The following is a 21,281-nucleotide window of genomic DNA, read 5'->3' on the forward strand; positions in this document are numbered from 1 at the left end:
GCTCTGGTCAAAGCCCTGTGCGCAAAACACGGCTCATCTTTTCAGGATAGCAAAGTGCACTTTTTGGACAGAAAAGAAGAAGGCGCACCTTTTGTTCACACAAGAAAAATCATTTGCAAGAGGCCTGACAGAGGATACCTTAATCATCCCACTGGAGCACACGTACCTAAACAAGGGCCTTCTACACCATGCCATCAACACGCCAAACTGTATTTTTCATCTTTGCTTACATCTTTTGGAATCGTTGCAAACTTTCAGCCAAGCATTTCCACAATTAACATCTGCCTTTTAGGGTCACTTAGCTAGACTGTGGGCTGAACTATGCAGATTACTTCTACTTTTAGGGAGACTCAAGCCAGTATGAACATGAGGCGAGGGCACATCTTCTTACTGTCCTACCAATCCCATTATACCTTATGCCTCACACTGGCACCTGCCAGTCACAGACAGGAGGTTTACAACTTGAAAATCAGGTATGACTGAAGCACTTTTTGGCACTTGTCCTTCTACAGACAAACTATTCTCTTCGTGCAGCCAGACAAGCACTGTTTATTTTCTCCGCTAAGGCTGCAGAGGTGAATTTTCTATTTGTGGGTTGCAGGTCTGAACCCCAAATGGCCCATACTTTGTGAGAAAGAATGATGCTGCAGACAAGCATTGTGTAAATGTACACAATCTGTGTCCCAATAGTCATCGGGCAAAGGGCATACACACTTATCCATGCACAACCACATGGACGTCAAGGACAGGCGAGTTGGATGGTGGGTATGATACTAGTTTGTAAAAGTGCACCATCGACGAGGATGGGATTTGAACCCATGCATGCAGAGCACAATGGATTAGCAGTCCATCGCCTTAACCACTCGGCCACCTCGTCTAAAAAAAAAATGATATCTAACGCTATCATTTTTTCAGCTCTGGTCAAAGCCCTGTGCGCAAAACACGGCTCATCTTTTCAGGATAACAAAGTGCACTTTTTGGACAGAAAAGAAGAACGCGCACCTTTTGCTCACACAAGAAAAATCATTTTCAAGAGGCCTGACAGAGGACACCTTAATCATCCCACTGGAGCACACCTACCTAAACAAGGGCCTTCTACACCATGCCATCAACACGCCATTCTGTATTTTTCATCTTTGCTTACATCTTTGGAATCATTGCAAACTTTCAGCCAAGCATTTCCACAATTAACATCTGCCTTTTAGGGTCACTTAGCTAGACTGTGGGCTGAACTATGCAGATTACTTCTACTTTTAGGGAGACTCAAGCCAGTATGAACATGAGGCGAGGGCACATCTTCTTACTGTCCTACCAATCCCATTATACCTTATGCCTCACACTGGCACCTGCCAGTCACAGACAGGAGGTTTACAACTTGAAAATCAGGTATGACTGAAGCACTTTTTGGCACTTGTCCTTCTACAGACAAACTATTTTCTTCGTGCAGTCAGACAAGCACTGTTTATTTTCTCCGCTAAGGCTGCAGAGGTGAATTTTCTATTTGTGGGTTGCAGGTCTGAACCCCAAATAGCCCATACTTTGTGAGAAAGAATGATGCTGTAGACAAGCATTGTGTAAATGTACACAATCTGTGTCCCAATAGTCATCGGGCAAAGGGCATACACACTTATCCATGCACAACCACATGGACGTCAAGGACAGGCGAGTTGGATGGTGGGTATGATACTAGTTTGTAAAAGTGCACCATCGACGAGGATGGGATTTGAACCCATGCGTGCAGAGCACAATGGATTAGCAGTCCATCGCCTTAACCACTCGGCCACCTCGTCTCAATAAAACATGACATCTAACGCTATCATTTTTTCAGCTCTGGTCAAAGCCCTGTGCGGAAAACACGGCTCATCTTTTCAGGATAGCAAAGTGCACTTTTTGGACAGAAAAGAAGAACGCGCACCTTTTGCTCACACAAGAAAAATCATTTTCAAGAGGCCTGACAGAGGACACCTTAATCATCCCACTGGAGCACACCTACCTAAACAAGGGCCTTCTACACCATGCCATCAACACGCCATGCTGTATTTTTCATCTTTGCTTACATCTTTTGGAATCATTGCAAACTTTCAGCCAAGCATTTCCACAATTAACATCTGCCTTTTAGGGTCACTTAGCTAGACTGTGGGCTGAACTATGCAGATTACTTCTACTTTTAGGGAGACTCAAGCCAGTATGAACATGAGGCGAGGGCACATCTTCTTACTGTCCTACCAATCCCATTATACCTTATGCCTCACGCTGGCACCTGCCAGTCACAGACAGGAGGTTTACAACTTGAAAATCAGGTATGACTGAAGCACTTTTTGGCACTTGTCCTTCTACAGACAAACTATTTTCTTCGTGCAGCCAGACAAGCACTGTTTATTTTCTCCGCTAAGGCTGCAGAGGTGAATTTTCTATTTGTGGGTTGCAGGTCTGAACCCCAAATGTCCCACACTTTGTGAGAAAGAATGATGCTGCAGACAAGCATTTTGTAAATGTACACAATCTGTGTCCCAATAGTCATCGGGCAAAGGGCATACACACTTATCCATGCACAACCACATTAACGTCAAGGACAGGCGAGTTGGATGGTGGGTATGATACTAGTTTGTAAAAGTGCACCATCGACGAGGATGGGATTTGAACCCATGCGTGCAGAGCACAATGGATTAGCAGTCCATCGCCTTAACCACTCAGCCACCTCATCTCAAAAAAACATGATATCTAACGCTATCATTTTTTCAGCTCTGGTCAAAGCCCTGTGCGCAAAACACGGCTCATCTTTTCAGGATAGCAAAGTGCACTTTTTGGACAGAAAAGAAGAACGCGCACCTTTTGCTCACACAAGAAAAATCATTTTCAAGAGGCCTGACAGAGGACACCTTAATCATCCCACTGGAGCACACCTACCTAAACAAGGGCCTTCTACACCATGCCATCAACACGCCAAACTGTATTTTTCATCTTTGCTTACATCTTTTGGAATCGTTGCAAACTTTCAGCCAAGCATTTCCACAATTAACATCTGCCTTTTAGGGTCACTTAGCTAGACTGTGGGCTGAACTATGCAGATTACTTCTACTTTTAGGGAGACTCAAGCCAGTATGAACATGAGGCGAGGGCACATCTTCTTACTGTCCTACCAATCCCATTATACCTTATGCCTCACACTGGCACCTGCCAGTCACAGACAGGAGGTTTACAACTTGAAAATCAGGTATGACTGAAGCACTTTTTGGCACTTGTCCTTCTACAGACAAACTATTTTCTTCGTGCAGCCAGACAAGCACTGTTTATTTTCTCCGCTAAGGCTGCAGAGGTGAATTTTCTATTTGTGGGTTGCAGGTCTGAACCCCAAATGGCCCATACTTTGTGAGAAAGAATGATGCTGCAGACAAGCATTGTGTAAATGTACACAATCTGTGTCCCAATAGTCATCGGGCAAAGGGCATACACACTTATCCATGCACAACCACATGGACGTCAAGGACAGGCGAGTTGGATGGTGGGTATGATACTAGTTTGTAAAAGTGCACCATCGACGAGGATGGGATTTGAACCCATGCATGCAGAGCACAATGGATTAGCAGTCCATCGCCTTAACCACTCAGCCACCTTGTCTCAATAAAAAATGACATCTAACGCTATCATTTTTTCAGCTCTGGTCAATGCCCTGTGCGCAAAACACGGCTCATCTTTTCAGGATAGCAAAGTGCACTTTTTGGACAGTAAAGAAGAACGCGCACCTTTTGTTCACACAAGAAAAATCATTTGCAAGAGGCCTGACAGAGGACACCTTAATCATCCCACTGGAGCACACCTACCTAAACAAGGGCCTTCTACACCATGCCATCAACACACCATGCTGTATTTTTCATCTTTGCTTACATCTTTTGGAATCGTTGCAAACTTTCAGCCAAGCATTTCCACAATTAACATCTGCCTTTTAGGGTCACTTAGCTAGACTGTGGGCTGAACTATGCAGATTACTTCTACTTTTAGGGAGACTCAAGCCAGTATGAACATGAGGCGAGGGCACATCTTCTTACTGTCCTACCAATCCCATTATACCTTATGCCTCACACTGGCACCTGCCAGTCACAGACAGGAGGTTTACAACTTGAAAATCAGGTATGACTGAAGCACTTTTTGGCACTTGTCCTTCTACAGACAAACTATTTTCTTCGTGCAGTCAGACAAGCACTGTTTATTTTCTCCGCTAAGGCTGCAGAGGTGAATTTTCTATTTGTGGGTTGCAGGTCTGAACCCCAAATAGCCCATACTTTGTGAGAAAGAATGATGCTGTAGACAAGCATTGTGTAAATGTACACAATCTGTGTCCCAATAGTCATCGGGCAAAGGGCATACACACTTATCCATGCACAACCACATGGACGTCAAGGACAGGCGAGTTGGATGGTGGGTATGATACTAGTTTGTGAAAGTGCACCATCGACGAGGATGGGATTTGAACCCATGCGTGCAGAGCACAATGGATTAGCAGTCCATCGCCTTAACCACTCAGCCACCTCATCTCAAAAAAACATGATATCTAACGCTATCATTTTTTCAGCTCTGGTCAAAGCCCTGTGCGCAAAACACGGCTCATCTTTTCAGGATAGCAAAGTGCACTTTTTGGACAGAAAAGAAGAACGCGCACCTTTTGCTCACACAAGAAAAATCATTTTCAAGAGGCCTGACAGAGGACACCTTAATCATCCCACTGGAGCACACCTACCTAAACAAGGGCCTTCTACACCATGCCATCAACACGCCATGCTGTATTTTTCATCTTTGCTTACATCTTTTGGAATCATTGCAAACTTTCAGCCAAGCATTTCCACAATTAACATCTGCCTTTTAGGGTCACTTAGCTAGACTGTGGGCTGAACTATGCAGATTACTTCTACTTTTAGGGAGACTCAAGCCAGTATGAACATGAGGCGAGGGCACATCTTCTTACTGTCCTACCAATCCCATTATACCTTATGCCTCACACTGGCACCTGCCAGTCACAGACAGGAGGTTTACAACTTGAAAATCAGGTATGACTGAAGCACTTTTTGGCACTTGTCCTTCTACAGACAAACTATTTTCTTCGTGCAGCCAGACAAGCACTGTTTATTTTCTCCGCTAAGGCTGCAGAGGTGAATTTTCTATTTGTGGGTTGCAGGTCTGAACCCCAAATGGCCCATACTTTGTAAAAAAGAATGATGCTGCAGACAAGCATTGTGTAAATGTACACAATGTGTGTCCCAATAGTCATCGGGCAAAGGGCATACACACTTATCCATGCACAACCACATGGACGTCAAGGACAGGCGAGTTGGATGGTGGGTATGATACTAGTTTGTAAAAGTGCACCATCGACGAGGATGGGATTTGAACCCATGCGTGCAGAGCACAATGGATTAGCAGTCCATCGCCTTAACCACTCGGCCACCTTGTCTCAATAAAACATGACATCTAACGCTATCATTTTTTCAGCTATGGTCAAAGCCCTGTGCGCAAAACACGGCTCATCTTTTCAGGATAGCAAAGTGCACTTTTTGGACAGAAAAGAAGAAGGCGCACCTTTTGTTCACACAAGAAAAATCATTTGCAAGAGGCCTGACAGAGGACACCTTAATCATCCCACTGGAGCACACCTACCTAAACAAGGGCCTTCTACACCATGCCATCAACACGCCAAACTGTATTTTTCATCTTTGCTTACATCTTTTGGAATCGTTGCAAACTTTCAGCCAAGCATTTCCACAATTAACATCTGCCTTTTAGGGTCACTTAGCTAGACTGTGGGCTGAACTATGCAGATTACTTCTACTTTTAGGGAGACTCAAGCCAGTATGAACATGAGGCGAGGGCACATCTTCTTACTGTCCTACCAATCCCATTATACCTTATGCCTCACACTGGCACCTGCCAGTCACAGACAGGAGGTTTACAACTTGAAAATCAGGTATGACTGAAGCACTTTTTGGCACTTGTCCTTCTACAGACAAACTATTTTCTTCGTGCAGCCAGACAAGCACTGTTTATTTTCTCCGCTAAGGCTGCAGAGGTGAATTTTCTATTTGTGGGTTGCAGGTCTGAACCCCAAATGGCCCATACTTTGTGAGAAAGAATGATGCTGCAGACAAGCATTGTGTAAATGTACACAATCTGTGTCCCAATAGTCATCGGGCAAAGGGCATACACACTTATCCATGCACAACCACATGGACGTCAAGGACAGGCGAGTTGGATGGTGGGTATGATACTAGTTTGTAAAAGTGCACCATCGACGAGGATGGGATTTGAACCCATGCATGCAGAGCACAATGGATTAGCAGTCCATCGCCTTAACCACTCAGCCACCTTGTCTCAATAAAAAATGACATCTAACGCTATCATTTTTTCAGCTCTGGTCAATGCCCTGTGCGCAAAACACGGCTCATCTTTTCAGGATAGCAAAGTGCACTTTTTGGACAGTAAAGAAGAACGCGCACCTTTTGTTCACACAAGAAAAATCATTTGCAAGAGGCCTGACAGAGGACACCTTAATCATCCCACTGGAGCACACCTACCTAAACAAGGGCCTTCTACACCATGCCATCAACACACCATGCTGTATTTTTCATCTTTGCTTACATCTTTTGGAATCGTTGCAAACTTTCAGCCAAGCATTTCCACAATTAACATCTGCCTTTTAGGGTCACTTAGCTAGACTGTGGGCTGAACTATGCAGATTACTTCTGCTTTTAGGGAGACTCAAGCCAGTATGAACATGAGGCGAGGGCACATCTTCTTACTGTCCTACCAATCCCATTATACCTTATGCCTCACACTGGCACCTGCCAGTCACAGACAGGAGGTTTACAACTTGAAAATCAGGTATGACTGAAGCACTTTTTGGCACTTGTCCTTCTACAGACAAACTATTTTCTTCGTGCAGTCAGACAAGCACTGTTTATTTTCTCCGCTAAGGCTGCAGAGGTGAATTTTCTATTTGTGGGTTGCAGGTCTGAACCCCAAATAGCCCATACTTTGTGAGAAAGAATGATGCTGTAGACAAGCATTGTGTAAATGTACACAATCTGTGTCCCAATAGTCATCGGGCAAAGGGCATACACACTTATCCATGCACAACCACATGGACGTCAAGGACAGGCGAGTTGGATGGTGGGTATGATACTAGTTTGTAAAAGTGCACCATCGACGAGGATGGGATTTGAACCCATGCGTGCAGAGCACAATGGATTAGCAGTCCATCGCCTTAACCACTCGGCCACCTCGTCTCAATAAAACATGACATCTAACGCTATCATTTTTTCAGCTCTGGTCAAAGCCCTGTGCGCAAAACACGGCTCATCTTTTCAGGATAGCAAAGTGCACTTTTTGGACAGAAAAGAAGAAGGCGCACCTTTTGTTCACACAAGAAAAATCATTTGCAAGAGGCCTGACAGAGGATACCTTAATCATCCCACTGGAGCACACGTACCTAAACAAGGGCCTTCTACACCATGCCATCAACACGCCAAACTGTATTTTTCATCTTTGCTTACATCTTTTGGAATCGTTGCAAACTTTCAGCCAAGCATTTCCACAATTAACATCTGCCTTTTAGGGTCACTTAGCTAGACTGTGGGCTGAACTATGCAGATTACTTCTACTTTTAGGGAGACTCAAGCCAGTATGAACATGAGGCGAGGGCACATCTTCTTACTGTCCTACCAATCCCATTATACCTTATGCCTCACACTGGCACCTGCCAGTCACAGACAGGAGGTTTACAACTTGAAAATCAGGTATGACTGAAGCACTTTTTGGCACTTGTCCTTCTACAGACAAACTATTCTCTTCGTGCAGCCAGACAAGCACTGTTTATTTTCTCCGCTAAGGCTGCAGAGGTGAATTTTCTATTTGTGGGTTGCAGGTCTGAACCCCAAATGGCCCATACTTTGTGAGAAAGAATGATGCTGCAGACAAGCATTGTGTAAATGTACACAATCTGTGTCCCAATAGTCATCGGGCAAAGGGCATACACACTTATCCATGCACAACCACATGGACGTCAAGGACAGGCGAGTTGGATGGTGGGTATGATACTAGTTTGTAAAAGTGCACCATCGACGAGGATGGGATTTGAACCCATGCATGCAGAGCACAATGGATTAGCAGTCCATCGCCTTAACCACTCGGCCACCTCGTCTAAAAAAAAAATGATATCTAACGCTATCATTTTTTCAGCTCTGGTCAAAGCCCTGTGCGCAAAACACGGCTCATCTTTTCAGGATAACAAAGTGCACTTTTTGGACAGAAAAGAAGAACGCGCACCTTTTGCTCACACAAGAAAAATCATTTTCAAGAGGCCTGACAGAGGACACCTTAATCATCCCACTGGAGCACACCTACCTAAACAAGGGCCTTCTACACCATGCCATCAACACGCCATTCTGTATTTTTCATCTTTGCTTACATCTTTTGGAATCATTGCAAACTTTCAGCCAAGCATTTCCACAATTAACATCTGCCTTTTAGGGTCACTTAGCTAGACTGTGGGCTGAACTATGCAGATTACTTCTACTTTTAGGGAGACTCAAGCCAGTATGAACATGAGGCGAGGGCACATCTTCTTACTGTCCTACCAATCCCATTATACCTTATGCCTCACACTGGCACCTGCCAGTCACAGACAGGAGGTTTACAACTTGAAAATCAGGTATGACTGAAGCACTTTTTGGCACTTGTCCTTCTACAGACAAACTATTTTCTTCGTGCAGTCAGACAAGCACTGTTTATTTTCTCCGCTAAGGCTGCAGAGGTGAATTTTCTATTTGTGGGTTGCAGGTCTGAACCCCAAATAGCCCATACTTTGTGAGAAAGAATGATGCTGTAGACAAGCATTGTGTAAATGTACACAATCTGTGTCCCAATAGTCATCGGGCAAAGGGCATACACACTTATCCATGCACAACCACATGGACGTCAAGGACAGGCGAGTTGGATGGTGGGTATGATACTAGTTTGTAAAAGTGCACCATCGACGAGGATGGGATTTGAACCCATGCGTGCAGAGCACAATGGATTAGCAGTCCATCGCCTTAACCACTCGGCCACCTCGTCTCAATAAAACATGACATCTAACGCTATCATTTTTTCAGCTCTGGTCAAAGCCCTGTGCGGAAAACACGGCTCATCTTTTCAGGATAGCAAAGTGCACTTTTTGGACAGAAAAGAAGAACGCGCACCTTTTGCTCACACAAGAAAAATCATTTTCAAGAGGCCTGACAGAGGACACCTTAATCATCCCACTGGAGCACACCTACCTAAACAAGGGCCTTCTACACCATGCCATCAACACGCCATGCTGTATTTTTCATCTTTGCTTACATCTTTTGGAATCATTGCAAACTTTCAGCCAAGCATTTCCACAATTAACATCTGCCTTTTAGGGTCACTTAGCTAGACTGTGGGCTGAACTATGCAGATTACTTCTACTTTTAGGGAGACTCAAGCCAGTATGAACATGAGGCGAGGGCACATCTTCTTACTGTCCTACCAATCCCATTATACCTTATGCCTCACGCTGGCACCTGCCAGTCACAGACAGGAGGTTTACAACTTGAAAATCAGGTATGACTGAAGCACTTTTTGGCACTTGTCCTTCTACAGACAAACTATTTTCTTCGTGCAGCCAGACAAGCACTGTTTATTTTCTCCGCTAAGGCTGCAGAGGTGAATTTTCTATTTGTGGGTTGCAGGTCTGAACCCCAAATGTCCCACACTTTGTGAGAAAGAATGATGCTGCAGACAAGCATTTTGTAAATGTACACAATCTGTGTCCCAATAGTCATCGGGCAAAGGGCATACACACTTATCCATGCACAACCACATTAACGTCAAGGACAGGCGAGTTGGATGGTGGGTATGATACTAGTTTGTAAAAGTGCACCATCGACGAGGATGGGATTTGAACCCATGCGTGCAGAGCACAATGGATTAGCAGTCCATCGCCTTAACCACTCAGCCACCTCATCTCAAAAAAACATGATATCTAACGCTATCATTTTTTCAGCTCTGGTCAAAGCCCTGTGCGCAAAACACGGCTCATCTTTTCAGGATAGCAAAGTGCACTTTTTGGACAGAAAAGAAGAACGCGCACCTTTTGCTCACACAAGAAAAATCATTTTCAAGAGGCCTGACAGAGGACACCTTAATCATCCCACTGGAGCACACCTACCTAAACAAGGGCCTTCTACACCATGCCATCAACACGCCAAACTGTATTTTTCATCTTTGCTTACATCTTTTGGAATCGTTGCAAACTTTCAGCCAAGCATTTCCACAATTAACATCTGCCTTTTAGGGTCACTTAGCTAGACTGTGGGCTGAACTATGCAGATTACTTCTACTTTTAGGGAGACTCAAGCCAGTATGAACATGAGGCGAGGGCACATCTTCTTACTGTCCTACCAATCCCATTATACCTTATGCCTCACACTGGCACCTGCCAGTCACAGACAGGAGGTTTACAACTTGAAAATCAGGTATGACTGAAGCACTTTTTGGCACTTGTCCTTCTACAGACAAACTATTTTCTTCGTGCAGCCAGACAAGCACTGTTTATTTTCTCCGCTAAGGCTGCAGAGGTGAATTTTCTATTTGTGGGTTGCAGGTCTGAACCCCAAATGGCCCATACTTTGTGAGAAAGAATGATGCTGCAGACAAGCATTGTGTAAATGTACACAATCTGTGTCCCAATAGTCATCGGGCAAAGGGCATACACACTTATCCATGCACAACCACATGGACGTCAAGGACAGGCGAGTTGGATGGTGGGTATGATACTAGTTTGTAAAAGTGCACCATCGACGAGGATGGGATTTGAACCCATGCATGCAGAGCACAATGGATTAGCAGTCCATCGCCTTAACCACTCAGCCACCTTGTCTCAATAAAAAATGACATCTAACGCTATCATTTTTTCAGCTCTGGTCAATGCCCTGTGCGCAAAACACGGCTCATCTTTTCAGGATAGCAAAGTGCACTTTTTGGACAGTAAAGAAGAACGCGCACCTTTTGTTCACACAAGAAAAATCATTTGCAAGAGGCCTGACAGAGGACACCTTAATCATCCCACTGGAGCACACCTACCTAAACAAGGGCCTTCTACACCATGCCATCAACACACCATGCTGTATTTTTCATCTTTGCTTACATCTTTTGGAATCGTTGCAAACTTTCAGCCAAGCATTTCCACAATTAACATCTGCCTTTTAGGGTCACTTAGCTAGACTGTGGGCTGAACTATGCAGATTACTTCTACTTTTAGGGAGACTCAAGCCAGTATGAACATGAGGCGAGGGCACATCTTCTTACTGTCCTACCAATCCCATTATACCTTATGCCTCACACTGGCACCTGCCAGTCACAGACAGGAGGTTTACAACTTGAAAATCAGGTATGACTGAAGCACTTTTTGGCACTTGTCCTTCTACAGACAAACTATTTTCTTCGTGCAGTCAGACAAGCACTGTTTATTTTCTCCGCTAAGGCTGCAGAGGTGAATTTTCTATTTGTGGGTTGCAGGTCTGAACCCCAAATAGCCCATACTTTGTGAGAAAGAATGATGCTGTAGACAAGCATTGTGTAAATGTACACAATCTGTGTCCCAATAGTCATCGGGCAAAGGGCATACACACTTATCCATGCACAACCACATGGACGTCAAGGACAGGCGAGTTGGATGGTGGGTATGATACTAGTTTGTAAAAGTGCACCATCGACGAGGATGGGATTTGAACCCATGCGTGCAGAGCACGATGGATTAGCAGTCCATCGCCTTAACCACTCGGCCACCTCGTCTCAATAAAACATGACATCTAACGCTATCATTTTTTCAGCTCTGGTCAAAGCCCTGTGCGCAAAACACGGCTCATCTTTTCAGGATAGCAAAGTGCACTTTTTGGACAGAAAAGAAGAAGGCGCACCTTTTGTTCACACAAGAAAAATCATTTGCAAGAGGCCTGACAGAGGATACCTTAATCATCCCACTGGAGCACACGTACCTAAACAAGGGCCTTCTACACCATGCCATCAACACGCCAAACTGTATTTTTCATCTTTGCTTACATCTTTTGGAATCGTTGCAAACTTTCAGCCAAGCATTTCCACAATTAACATCTGCCTTTTAGGGTCACTTAGCTAGACTGTGGGCTGAACTATGCAGATTACTTCTACTTTTAGGGAGACTCAAGCCAGTATGAACATGAGGCGAGGGCACATCTTCTTACTGTCCTACCAATCCCATTATACCTTATGCCTCACACTGGCACCTGCCAGTCACAGACAGGAGGTTTACAACTTGAAAATCAGGTATGACTGAAGCACTTTTTGGCACTTGTCCTTCTACAGACAAACTATTCTCTTCGTGCAGCCAGACAAGCACTGTTTATTTTCTCCGCTAAGGCTGCAGAGGTGAATTTTCTATTTGTGGGTTGCAGGTCTGAACCCCAAATGGCCCATACTTTGTGAGAAAGAATGATGCTGCTGACAAGCATTGTGTAAATGTACACAATCTGTGTCCCAATAGTCATCGGGCAAAGGGCATACACACTTATCCATGCACAACCACATGGACGTCAAGGACAGGCGAGTTGGATGGTGGGTATGATACTAGTTTGTAAAAGTGCACCATCGACGAGGATGGGATTTGAACCCATGCATGCAGAGCACAATGGATTAGCAGTCCATCGCCTTAACCACTCGGCCACCTCGTCTAAAAAAAAAATGATATCTAACGCTATCATTTTTGTCAGCTCTGGTCAAAGCCCTGTGCGCAAAACACGGCTCATCTTTTCAGGATAACAAAGTGCACTTTTTGGACAGAAAAGAAGAACGCGCACCTTTTGCTCACACAAGAAAAATCATTTTCAAGAGGCCTGACAGAGGACACCTTAATCATCCCACTGGAGCACACCTACCTAAACAAGGGCCTTCTACACCATGCCATCAACACGCCATTCTGTATTTTTCATCTTTGCTTACATCTTTTGGAATCATTGCAAACTTTCAGCCAAGCATTTCCACAATTAACATCTGCCTTTTAGGGTCACTTAGCTAGACTGTGGGCTGAACTATGCAGATTACTTCTACTTTTAGGGAGACTCAAGCCAGTATGAACATGAGGCGAGGGCACATCTTCTTACTGTCCTACCAATCCCATTATACCTTATGCCTCACACTGGCACCTGCCAGTCACAGACAGGAGGTTTACAACTTGAAAATCAGGTATGACTGAAGCACTTTTTGGCACTTGTCCTTCTACAGACAAACTATTTTCTTCGTGCAGCCAGACAAGCACTGTTTATTTTCTCCGCTAAGGCTGCAGAGGTGAATTTTCTATTTGTGGGTTGCAGGTCTGAACCCCAAATGGCCCATACTTTGTAAAAAAGAATGATGCTGCAGACAAGCATTGTGTAAATGTACACAATCTGTGTCCCAATAGTCATCGGGCAAAGGGCATACACACTTATCAATGCACAACCACATGGACGTCAAGGACAGGCGAGTTGGATGGTGGGCATGATACTAGTTTGTAAAAGTGCACCATCGACGAGGATGGGATTTGAACCCATGCGTGCAGAGCACAATGGATTAGCAGTCCATCGCCTTAACCACTCGGCCACCTCGTCTCAATAAAACATGACATCTAACGCTATCATTTTTTCAGCTCTGGTCAAAGCCCTGTGCGCAAAACACGGCTCATCTTTTCAGGATAGCAAAGAAAGTGCACTTTTTGGACAGAAAAGAAGAAGGCGCACCTTTTGTTCACACAAGAAAAATCATTTGCAAGAGGCCTGACAGAGGATACCTTAATCATCCCACTGGAGCACACGTACCTAAACAAGGGCCTTCTACACCATGCCATCAACACGCCAAACTGTATTTTTCATCTTTGCTTACATCTTTTGGAATCGTTGCAAACTTTCAGCCAAGCATTTCCACAATTAACATCTGCCTTTTAGGGTCACTTAGCTAGACTGTGGGCTGAACTATGCAGATTACTTCTACTTTTAGGGAGACTCAAGCCAGTATGAACATGAGGCGAGGGCACATCTTCTTACTGTCCTACCAATCCCATTATACCTTATGCCTCACGCTGGCACCTGCCAGTCACAGACAGGAGGTTTACAACTTGAAAATCAGGTATGACTGAAGCACTTTTTGGCACTTGTCCTTCTACAGACAAACTATTTTCTTCGTGCAGCCAGACAAGCACTGTTTATTTTCTCCGCTAAGGCTGCAGAGGTGAATTTTCTATTTGTGGGTTGCAGGTCTGAACCCCAAATGTCCCACACTTTGTGAGAAAGAATGATGCTGCAGACAAGCATTTTGTAAATGTACACAATCTGTGTCCCAATAGTCATCGGGCAAAGGGCATACACACTTATCCATGCACAACCACATTAACGTCAAGGACAGGCGAGTTGGATGGTGGGTATGATACTAGTTTGTAAAAGTGCACCATCGACGAGGATGGGATTTGAACCCATGCGTGCAGAGCACAATGGATTAGCAGTCCATCGCCTTAACCACTCAGCCACCTCATCTCAAAAAAACATGATATCTAACGCTATCATTTTTTCAGCTCTGGTCAAAGCCCTGTGCGCAAAACACGGCTCATCTTTTCAGGATAGCAAAGTGCACTTTTTGGACAGAAAAGAAGAACGCGCACCTTTTGCTCACACAAGAAAAATCATTTTCAAGAGGCCTGACAGAGGACACCTTAATCATCCCACTGGAGCACACCTACCTAAACAAGGGCCTTCTACACCATGCCATCAACACGCCATGCTGTATTTTTCATCTTTGCTTACATCTTTTGGAATCATTGCAAACTTTCAGCCAAGCATTTCCACAATTAACATCTGCCTTTTAGGGTCACTTAGCTAGACTGTGGGCTGAACTATGCAGATTACTTCTACTTTTAGGGAGACTCAAGCCAGTATGAACATGAGGCGAGGGCACATCTTCTTACTGTCCTACCAATCCCATTATACCTTATGCCTCACACTGGCACCTGCCAGTCACAGACAGGAGGTTTACAACTTGAAAATCAGGTATGACTGAAGCACTTTTTGGCACTTGTCCTTCTACAGACAAACTATTTTCTTCGTGCAGCCAGACAAGCACTGTTTATTTTCTCCGCTAAGGCTGCAGAGGTGAATTTTCTATTTGTGGGTTGCAGGTCTGAACCCCAAATGGCCCATACTTTGTAAAAAAGAATGATGCTGCAGACAAGCATTGTGTAAATGTACACAATGTGTGTCCCAATAGTCATCGGGCAAAGGGCATACACACTTATCCATGCACAACCACATGGACGTCAAGGACAGGCGAGTTGGATGGTGGGTATGATACTAGTTTGTAAAAGTGCACCATCGACGAGGATGGGATTTGAACCCATGCGTGCAGAGCACAATGGATTAGCAGTCCATCGCCTTAACCACTCGGCCACCTTGTCTCAATAAAACATGACATCTAACGCTATCATTTTTTCAGCTATGGTCAAAGCCCTGTGCGCAAAACACGGCTCATCTTTTCAGGATAGCAAAGTGCACTTTTTGGACAGAAAAGAAGAAGGCGCACCTTTTGTTCACACAAGAAAAATCATTTGCAAGAGGCCTGACAGAGGACACCTTAATCATCCCACTGGAGCACACCTACCTAAACAAGGGCCTTCTACACCATGCCATCAACACGCCAAACTGTATTTTTCATCTTTGCTTACATCTTTTGGAATCGTTGCAAACTTTCAGCCAAGCATTTCCACAATTAACATCTGCCTTTTAGGGTCACTTAGCTAGACTGTGGGCTGAACTATGCAGATTACTTCTACTTTTAGGGAGACTCAAGCCAGTATGAACATGAGGCGAGGGCACATCTTCTTACTGTCCTACCAATCCCATTATACCTTATGCCTCACACTGGCACCTGCCAGTCACAGACAGGAGGTTTACAACTTGAAAATCAGGTATGACTGAAGCACTTTTTGGCACTTGTCCTTCTACAGACAAACTATTTTCTTCGTGCAGCCAGACAAGCACTGTTTATTTTCTCCGCTAAGGCTGCAGAGGTGAATTTTCTATTTGTGGGTTGCAGGTCTGAACCCCAAATGGCCCATACTTTGTGAGAAAGAATGATGCTGCAGACAAGCATTGTGTAAATGTACACAATCTGTGTCCCAATAGTCATCGGGCAAAGGGCATACACACTTATCCATGCACAACCACATGGACGTCAAGGACAGGCGAGTTGGATGGTGGGTATGATACTAGTTTGTAAAAGTGCACCATCGACGAGGATGGGATTTGAACCCATGCATGCAGAGCACAATGGATTAGCAGTCCATCGCCTTAACCACTCAGCCACCTTGTCTCAATAAAAAATGACATCTAACGCTATCATTTTTTCAGCTCTGGTCAATGCCCTGTGCGCAAAACACGGCTCATCTTTTCAGGATAGCAAAGTGCACTTTTTGGACAGTAAAGAAGAACGCGCACCTTTTGTTCACACAAGAAAAATCATTTGCAAGAGGCCTGACAGAGGACACCTTAATCATCCCACTGGAGCACACCTACCTAAACAAGGGCCTTCTACACCATGCCATCAACACACCATGCTGTATTTTTCATCTTTGCTTACATCTTTTGGAATCGTTGCAAACTTTCAGCCAAGCATTTCCACAATTAACATCTGCCTTTTAGGGTCACTTAGCTAGACTGTGGGCTGAACTATGCAGATTACTTCTACTTTTAGGGAGACTCAAGCCAGTATGAACATGAGGCGAGGGCACATCTTCTTACTGTCCTACCAATCCCATTATACCTTATGCCTCACACTGGCACCTGCCAGTCACAGACAGGAGGTTTACAACTTGAAAATCAGGTATGACTGAAGCACTTTTTGGCACTTGTCCTTCTACAGACAAACTATTTTCTTCGTGCAGTCAGACAAGCACTGTTTATTTTCTCCGCTAAGGCTGCAGAGGTGAATTTTCTATTTGTGGGTTGCAGGTCTGAACCCCAAATAGCCCATACTTTGTGAGAAAGAATGATGCTGTAGACAAGCATTGTGTAAATGTACACAATCTGTGTCCCAATAGTCATCGGGCAAAGGGCATACACACTTATCCATGCACAACCACATGGACGTCAAGGACAGGCGAGTTGGATGGTGGGTATGATACTAGTTTGTAAAAGTGCACCATCGACGAGGATGGGATTTGAACCCATGCGTGCAGAGCACGATGGATTAGCAGTCCATCGCCTTAACCACTCGGCCACCTCGTCTCAATAAAACATGACATCTAACGCTATCATTTTTTCAGCTCTGGTCAAAGCCCTGTGCGCAAAACACGGCTCATCTTTTCAGGATAGCAAAGTGCACTTTTTGGACAGAAAAGAAGAAGGCGCACCTTTTGTTCACACAAGAAAAATCATTTGCAAGAGGCCTGACAGAGGATACCTTAATCATCCCACTGGAGCACACGTACCTAAACAAGGGCCTTCTACACCATGCCATCAACACGCCAAACTGTATTTTTCATCTTTGCTTACATCTTTTGGAATCGTTGCAAACTTTCAGCCAAGCATTTCCACAATTAACATCTGCCTTTTAGGGTCACTTAGCTAGACTGTGGGCTGAACTATGCAGATTACTTCTACTTTTAGGGAGACTCAAGCCAGTATGAACATGAGGCGAGGGCACATCTTCTTACTGTCCTACCAATCCCATTATACCTTATGCCTCACACTGGCACCTGCCAGTCACAGACAGGAGGTTTACAACTTGAAAATCAGGTATGACTGAAGCACTTTTTGGCACTTGTCCTTCTACAGACAAACTATTCTCTTCGTGCAGCCAGACAAGCACTGTTTATTTTCTCCGCTAAGGCTGCAGAGGTGAATTTTCTATTTGTGGGTTGCAGGTCTGAACCCCAAATGGCCCATACTTTGTGAGAAAGAATGATGCTGCAGACAAGCATTGTGTAAATGTACACAATCTGTGTCCCAATAGTCATCGGGCAAAGGGCATACACACTTATCCATGCACAACCACATGGACGTCAAGGACAGGCGAGTTGGATGGTGGGTATGATACTAGTTTGTAAAAGTGCACCATCGACGAGGATGGGATTTGAACCCATGCATGCAGAGCACAATGGATTAGCAGTCCATCGCCTTAACCACTCGGCCACCTCGTCTAAAAAAAAAATGATATCTAACGCTATCATTTTTTCAGCTCTGGTCAAAGCCCTGTGCGCAAAACACGGCTCATCTTTTCAGGATAACAAAGTGCACTTTTTGGACAGAAAAGAAGAACGCGCACCTTTTGCTCACACAAGAAAAATCATTTTCAAGAGGCCTGACAGAGGACACCTTAATCATCCCACTGGAGCACACCTACCTAAACAAGGGCCTTCTACACCATGCCATCAACACGCCATTCTGTATTTTTCATCTTTGCTTACATCTTTTGGAATCATTGCAAACTTTCAGCCAAGCATTTCCACAATTAACATCTGCCTTTTAGGGTCACTTAGCTAGACTGTGGGCTGAACTATGCAGATTACTTCTACTTTTAGGGAGACTCAAGCCAGTATGAACATGAGGCGAGGGCACATCTTCTTACTGTCCTACCAATCCCATTATACCTTATGCCTCACACTGGCACCTGCCAGTCACAGACAGGAGGTTTACAACTTGAAAATCAGGTATGACTGAAGCACTTTTTGGCACTTGTCCTTCTACAGACAAACTATATTCTTCGTGCAGCCAGACAAGCACTGTTTATTTTCTCCGCTAAGGCTGCAGAGGTGAATTTTCTATTTGTGGGTTGCAGGTCTGAACCCCAAATGGCCCATACTTTGTAAAAAAGAATGATGCTGCAGACAAGCATTGTGTAAATGTACACAATCTGTGTCCCAATAGTCATCGGGCAAAGGGCATACACACTTATCAATGCACAACCACATGGACGTCAAGGACAGGCGAGTTGGATGGTGGGCATGATACTAGTTTGTAAAAGTGCACCATCGACGAGGATGGGATTTGAACCCATGCGTGCAGAGCACAATGGATTAGCAGTCCATCGCCTTAACCACTCGGCCACCTCATCTCAATAAAACATGACATCTAACGCTATCATTTTTTCAGCTCTGGTCAAAGCCCTGTGCGCAAAACACGGCTCATCTTTTCAGGATAGCAAAGAAAGTGCACTTTTTGGACAGAAAAGAAGAAGGCGCACCTTTTGTTCACACAAGAAAAATCATTTGCAAGAGGCCTGACAGAGGATACCTTAATCATCCCACTGGAGCACACGTACCTAAACAAGAGCCTTCTACACCATGCCATCAACACGCCAAACTGTATTTTTCATCTTTGCTTACATCTTTTGGAATCGTTGCAAACTTTCAGCCAAGCATTTCCACAATTAACATCTGCCTTTTAGGGTCACTTAGCTAGACTGTGGGCTGAACTATGCAGATTACTTCTACTTTTAGGGAGACTCAAGCCAGTATGAACATGAGGCGAGGGCACATCTTCTTACTGTCCTACCAATCCCATTATACCTTATGCCTCACACTGGCACCTGCCAGTCACAGACAGGAGGTTTACAACTTGAAAATCAGGTATGACTGAAGCACTTTTTGGCACTTGTCCTTCTACAGACAAACTATTCTCTTCGTGCAGCCAGACAAGCACTGTTTATTTTCTCCGCTAAGGCTGCAGAGGTGAATTTTCTATTTGTGGGTTGCAGGTCTGAACCCCAAATGGCCCATACTTTGTGAGAAAGAATGATGCTGCAGACAAGCATTGTGTAAATGTACACAATCTGTGTCCCAATAGTCATCGGGCAAAGGGCATACACACTTATCCATGCACAACCACATGGACGTCAAGGACAGGCGAGTTGGATGGTGGGTATGATACTAGTTTGTAAAAGTGCACCATCGACGAGGATGGGGTTTGAACCCATGCATGCAGAGCACAATGGATTAGCAGTCCATCGCCTTAACCACTCGGCCACCTCGTCTAAAAAAAAAAAATGATATCTAACGCTATCATTTTTTCAGCTCTGGTCAAAGCCCTGTGCGCAAAACACGGCTCATCTTTTCAGGATAGCAAAGTGCACTTTTTGGACAGAAAAGAAGAACGCGCACCTTTTGCTCACACAAGAAAAATCATTTTCAAGAGGCCTGACAGAGGACACCTTAATCATCCCACTGGAGCACACCTACCTAAACAAGGGCCTTCTACACCATGCCATCAACACGCCATTCTGTATTTTTCATCTTTGCTTACATCTTTTGGAATCATTGCAAACTTTCAGCCAAGCATTTCCACAATTAACATCTGCCTTTTAGGGTCACTTAGCTAGACTGTGGGCTGAACTATGCAGATTACTTCTACTTTTAGGGAGACTCAAGCCAGTATGAACATGAGGCGAGGGCACATCTTCTTACTGTCCTACCAATCCCATTATACCTTATGCCTCACACTGGCACCTGCCAGTCACAGACAGGAGGTTTACAACTTGAAAATCAGGTATGACTGAAGCACTTTTTGGAACTTGTCCTTCTACAGACAAACTATTTTCTTCGTGCAGCCAGACAAGCACTGTTTATTTTCTCCGCTAAGGCTGCAGAGGTGAATTTTCTATTTGTGGGTTGCAGGTCTGAACCCCAAATGGCCCATACTTTGTAAAAAAGAATGATGCTGCAGACAAGCATTGTGTAAATGTACACAATCTGTGTCCCAATAGTCATCGGGCAAAGGGCATACACACTTATCCATGCACAACCACATGGACGTCAAGGACAGGCGAGTTGGATGGTGGGTATGATACTAGTTTGTAAAAGTGCACCATCGACGAGGATGGGATTTGAACCCATGCATGCAGAGCACAATGGATTAGCAGTCCATCGCCTTAACCACTCAGCCACCTCATCTCAATAAAAAACGACATCTAACGCTATCATTTTTTCAGCTCTGGTCAAAGCCCTGTGCGCAAAACACGGCTCATCTTTTCAGGATAGCAAAGTGCACTTTTTGGACAGAAAAGAAGAACGCGCACCTTTTGCTCACACAAGAAAAATCATTTGCAAGAGGCCTGACAGAGGACACCTTAATCATCCCACTGGAGCACACCTACCTAAACAAGGGCCTTCTACACCATGCCATCAACACGCCATGCTGTATTTTTCATCTTTGCTTACATCTTTTGGAATCATTGCA

General features: G+C 44.5%; 23 non-coding genes across 23 annotated transcripts; all 23 read right to left on the reverse strand.

Annotated features, from left to right (window-relative positions):
• Positions 1-795: 795 nt before the first annotated feature.
• On the reverse strand, positions 796-877 carry TRNAS-GCU (transfer RNA serine (anticodon GCU)). Its single transcript has one exon. It is a non-coding gene; the product is annotated as a tRNA-Ser (tRNA).
• An 831-nt stretch (positions 878-1,708) lies between these two features.
• On the reverse strand, positions 1,709-1,790 carry TRNAS-GCU (transfer RNA serine (anticodon GCU)). Its single transcript has one exon. It is a non-coding gene; the product is annotated as a tRNA-Ser (tRNA).
• Positions 1,791-2,622: 832 nt separating this feature from the next.
• On the reverse strand, positions 2,623-2,704 carry TRNAS-GCU (transfer RNA serine (anticodon GCU)). The gene has a single exon. It is a non-coding gene; the product is annotated as a tRNA-Ser (tRNA).
• Positions 2,705-3,536: 832 nt separating this feature from the next.
• TRNAS-GCU (transfer RNA serine (anticodon GCU)) lies at positions 3,537-3,618 on the reverse strand. Its single transcript has one exon. It is a non-coding gene; the product is annotated as a tRNA-Ser (tRNA).
• Positions 3,619-4,450: 832 nt separating this feature from the next.
• On the reverse strand, positions 4,451-4,532 carry TRNAS-GCU (transfer RNA serine (anticodon GCU)). Its single transcript has one exon. It is a non-coding gene; the product is annotated as a tRNA-Ser (tRNA).
• Positions 4,533-5,364: 832 nt separating this feature from the next.
• TRNAS-GCU (transfer RNA serine (anticodon GCU)) lies at positions 5,365-5,446 on the reverse strand. The gene has a single exon. It is a non-coding gene; the product is annotated as a tRNA-Ser (tRNA).
• An 832-nt stretch (positions 5,447-6,278) lies between these two features.
• On the reverse strand, positions 6,279-6,360 carry TRNAS-GCU (transfer RNA serine (anticodon GCU)). Its single transcript has one exon. It is a non-coding gene; the product is annotated as a tRNA-Ser (tRNA).
• Positions 6,361-7,192: 832 nt separating this feature from the next.
• TRNAS-GCU (transfer RNA serine (anticodon GCU)) lies at positions 7,193-7,274 on the reverse strand. The gene has a single exon. It is a non-coding gene; the product is annotated as a tRNA-Ser (tRNA).
• An 832-nt stretch (positions 7,275-8,106) lies between these two features.
• TRNAS-GCU (transfer RNA serine (anticodon GCU)) lies at positions 8,107-8,188 on the reverse strand. The gene has a single exon. It is a non-coding gene; the product is annotated as a tRNA-Ser (tRNA).
• Positions 8,189-9,020: 832 nt separating this feature from the next.
• Positions 9,021-9,102, reverse strand: TRNAS-GCU (transfer RNA serine (anticodon GCU)). The gene has a single exon. It is a non-coding gene; the product is annotated as a tRNA-Ser (tRNA).
• An 832-nt stretch (positions 9,103-9,934) lies between these two features.
• TRNAS-GCU (transfer RNA serine (anticodon GCU)) lies at positions 9,935-10,016 on the reverse strand. The gene has a single exon. It is a non-coding gene; the product is annotated as a tRNA-Ser (tRNA).
• Positions 10,017-10,848: 832 nt separating this feature from the next.
• TRNAS-GCU (transfer RNA serine (anticodon GCU)) lies at positions 10,849-10,930 on the reverse strand. The gene has a single exon. It is a non-coding gene; the product is annotated as a tRNA-Ser (tRNA).
• An 832-nt stretch (positions 10,931-11,762) lies between these two features.
• TRNAS-GCU (transfer RNA serine (anticodon GCU)) lies at positions 11,763-11,844 on the reverse strand. The gene has a single exon. It is a non-coding gene; the product is annotated as a tRNA-Ser (tRNA).
• An 832-nt stretch (positions 11,845-12,676) lies between these two features.
• Positions 12,677-12,758, reverse strand: TRNAS-GCU (transfer RNA serine (anticodon GCU)). Its single transcript has one exon. It is a non-coding gene; the product is annotated as a tRNA-Ser (tRNA).
• An 833-nt stretch (positions 12,759-13,591) lies between these two features.
• Positions 13,592-13,673, reverse strand: TRNAS-GCU (transfer RNA serine (anticodon GCU)). The gene has a single exon. It is a non-coding gene; the product is annotated as a tRNA-Ser (tRNA).
• An 836-nt stretch (positions 13,674-14,509) lies between these two features.
• Positions 14,510-14,591, reverse strand: TRNAS-GCU (transfer RNA serine (anticodon GCU)). The gene has a single exon. It is a non-coding gene; the product is annotated as a tRNA-Ser (tRNA).
• Positions 14,592-15,423: 832 nt separating this feature from the next.
• On the reverse strand, positions 15,424-15,505 carry TRNAS-GCU (transfer RNA serine (anticodon GCU)). The gene has a single exon. It is a non-coding gene; the product is annotated as a tRNA-Ser (tRNA).
• Positions 15,506-16,337: 832 nt separating this feature from the next.
• On the reverse strand, positions 16,338-16,419 carry TRNAS-GCU (transfer RNA serine (anticodon GCU)). Its single transcript has one exon. It is a non-coding gene; the product is annotated as a tRNA-Ser (tRNA).
• An 832-nt stretch (positions 16,420-17,251) lies between these two features.
• Positions 17,252-17,333, reverse strand: TRNAS-GCU (transfer RNA serine (anticodon GCU)). Its single transcript has one exon. It is a non-coding gene; the product is annotated as a tRNA-Ser (tRNA).
• Positions 17,334-18,165: 832 nt separating this feature from the next.
• On the reverse strand, positions 18,166-18,247 carry TRNAS-GCU (transfer RNA serine (anticodon GCU)). The gene has a single exon. It is a non-coding gene; the product is annotated as a tRNA-Ser (tRNA).
• Positions 18,248-19,079: 832 nt separating this feature from the next.
• TRNAS-GCU (transfer RNA serine (anticodon GCU)) lies at positions 19,080-19,161 on the reverse strand. The gene has a single exon. It is a non-coding gene; the product is annotated as a tRNA-Ser (tRNA).
• Positions 19,162-19,997: 836 nt separating this feature from the next.
• TRNAS-GCU (transfer RNA serine (anticodon GCU)) lies at positions 19,998-20,079 on the reverse strand. The gene has a single exon. It is a non-coding gene; the product is annotated as a tRNA-Ser (tRNA).
• An 834-nt stretch (positions 20,080-20,913) lies between these two features.
• TRNAS-GCU (transfer RNA serine (anticodon GCU)) lies at positions 20,914-20,995 on the reverse strand. Its single transcript has one exon. It is a non-coding gene; the product is annotated as a tRNA-Ser (tRNA).
• Positions 20,996-21,281: the final 286 nt, after the last annotated feature.

Source organism: Hyperolius riggenbachi, chromosome 3 (genome assembly GCF_040937935.1).
Source record: "Hyperolius riggenbachi isolate aHypRig1 chromosome 3, aHypRig1.pri, whole genome shotgun sequence".
NCBI classification, from domain to species: Eukaryota; Metazoa; Chordata; class Amphibia; order Anura; family Hyperoliidae; genus Hyperolius; species Hyperolius riggenbachi.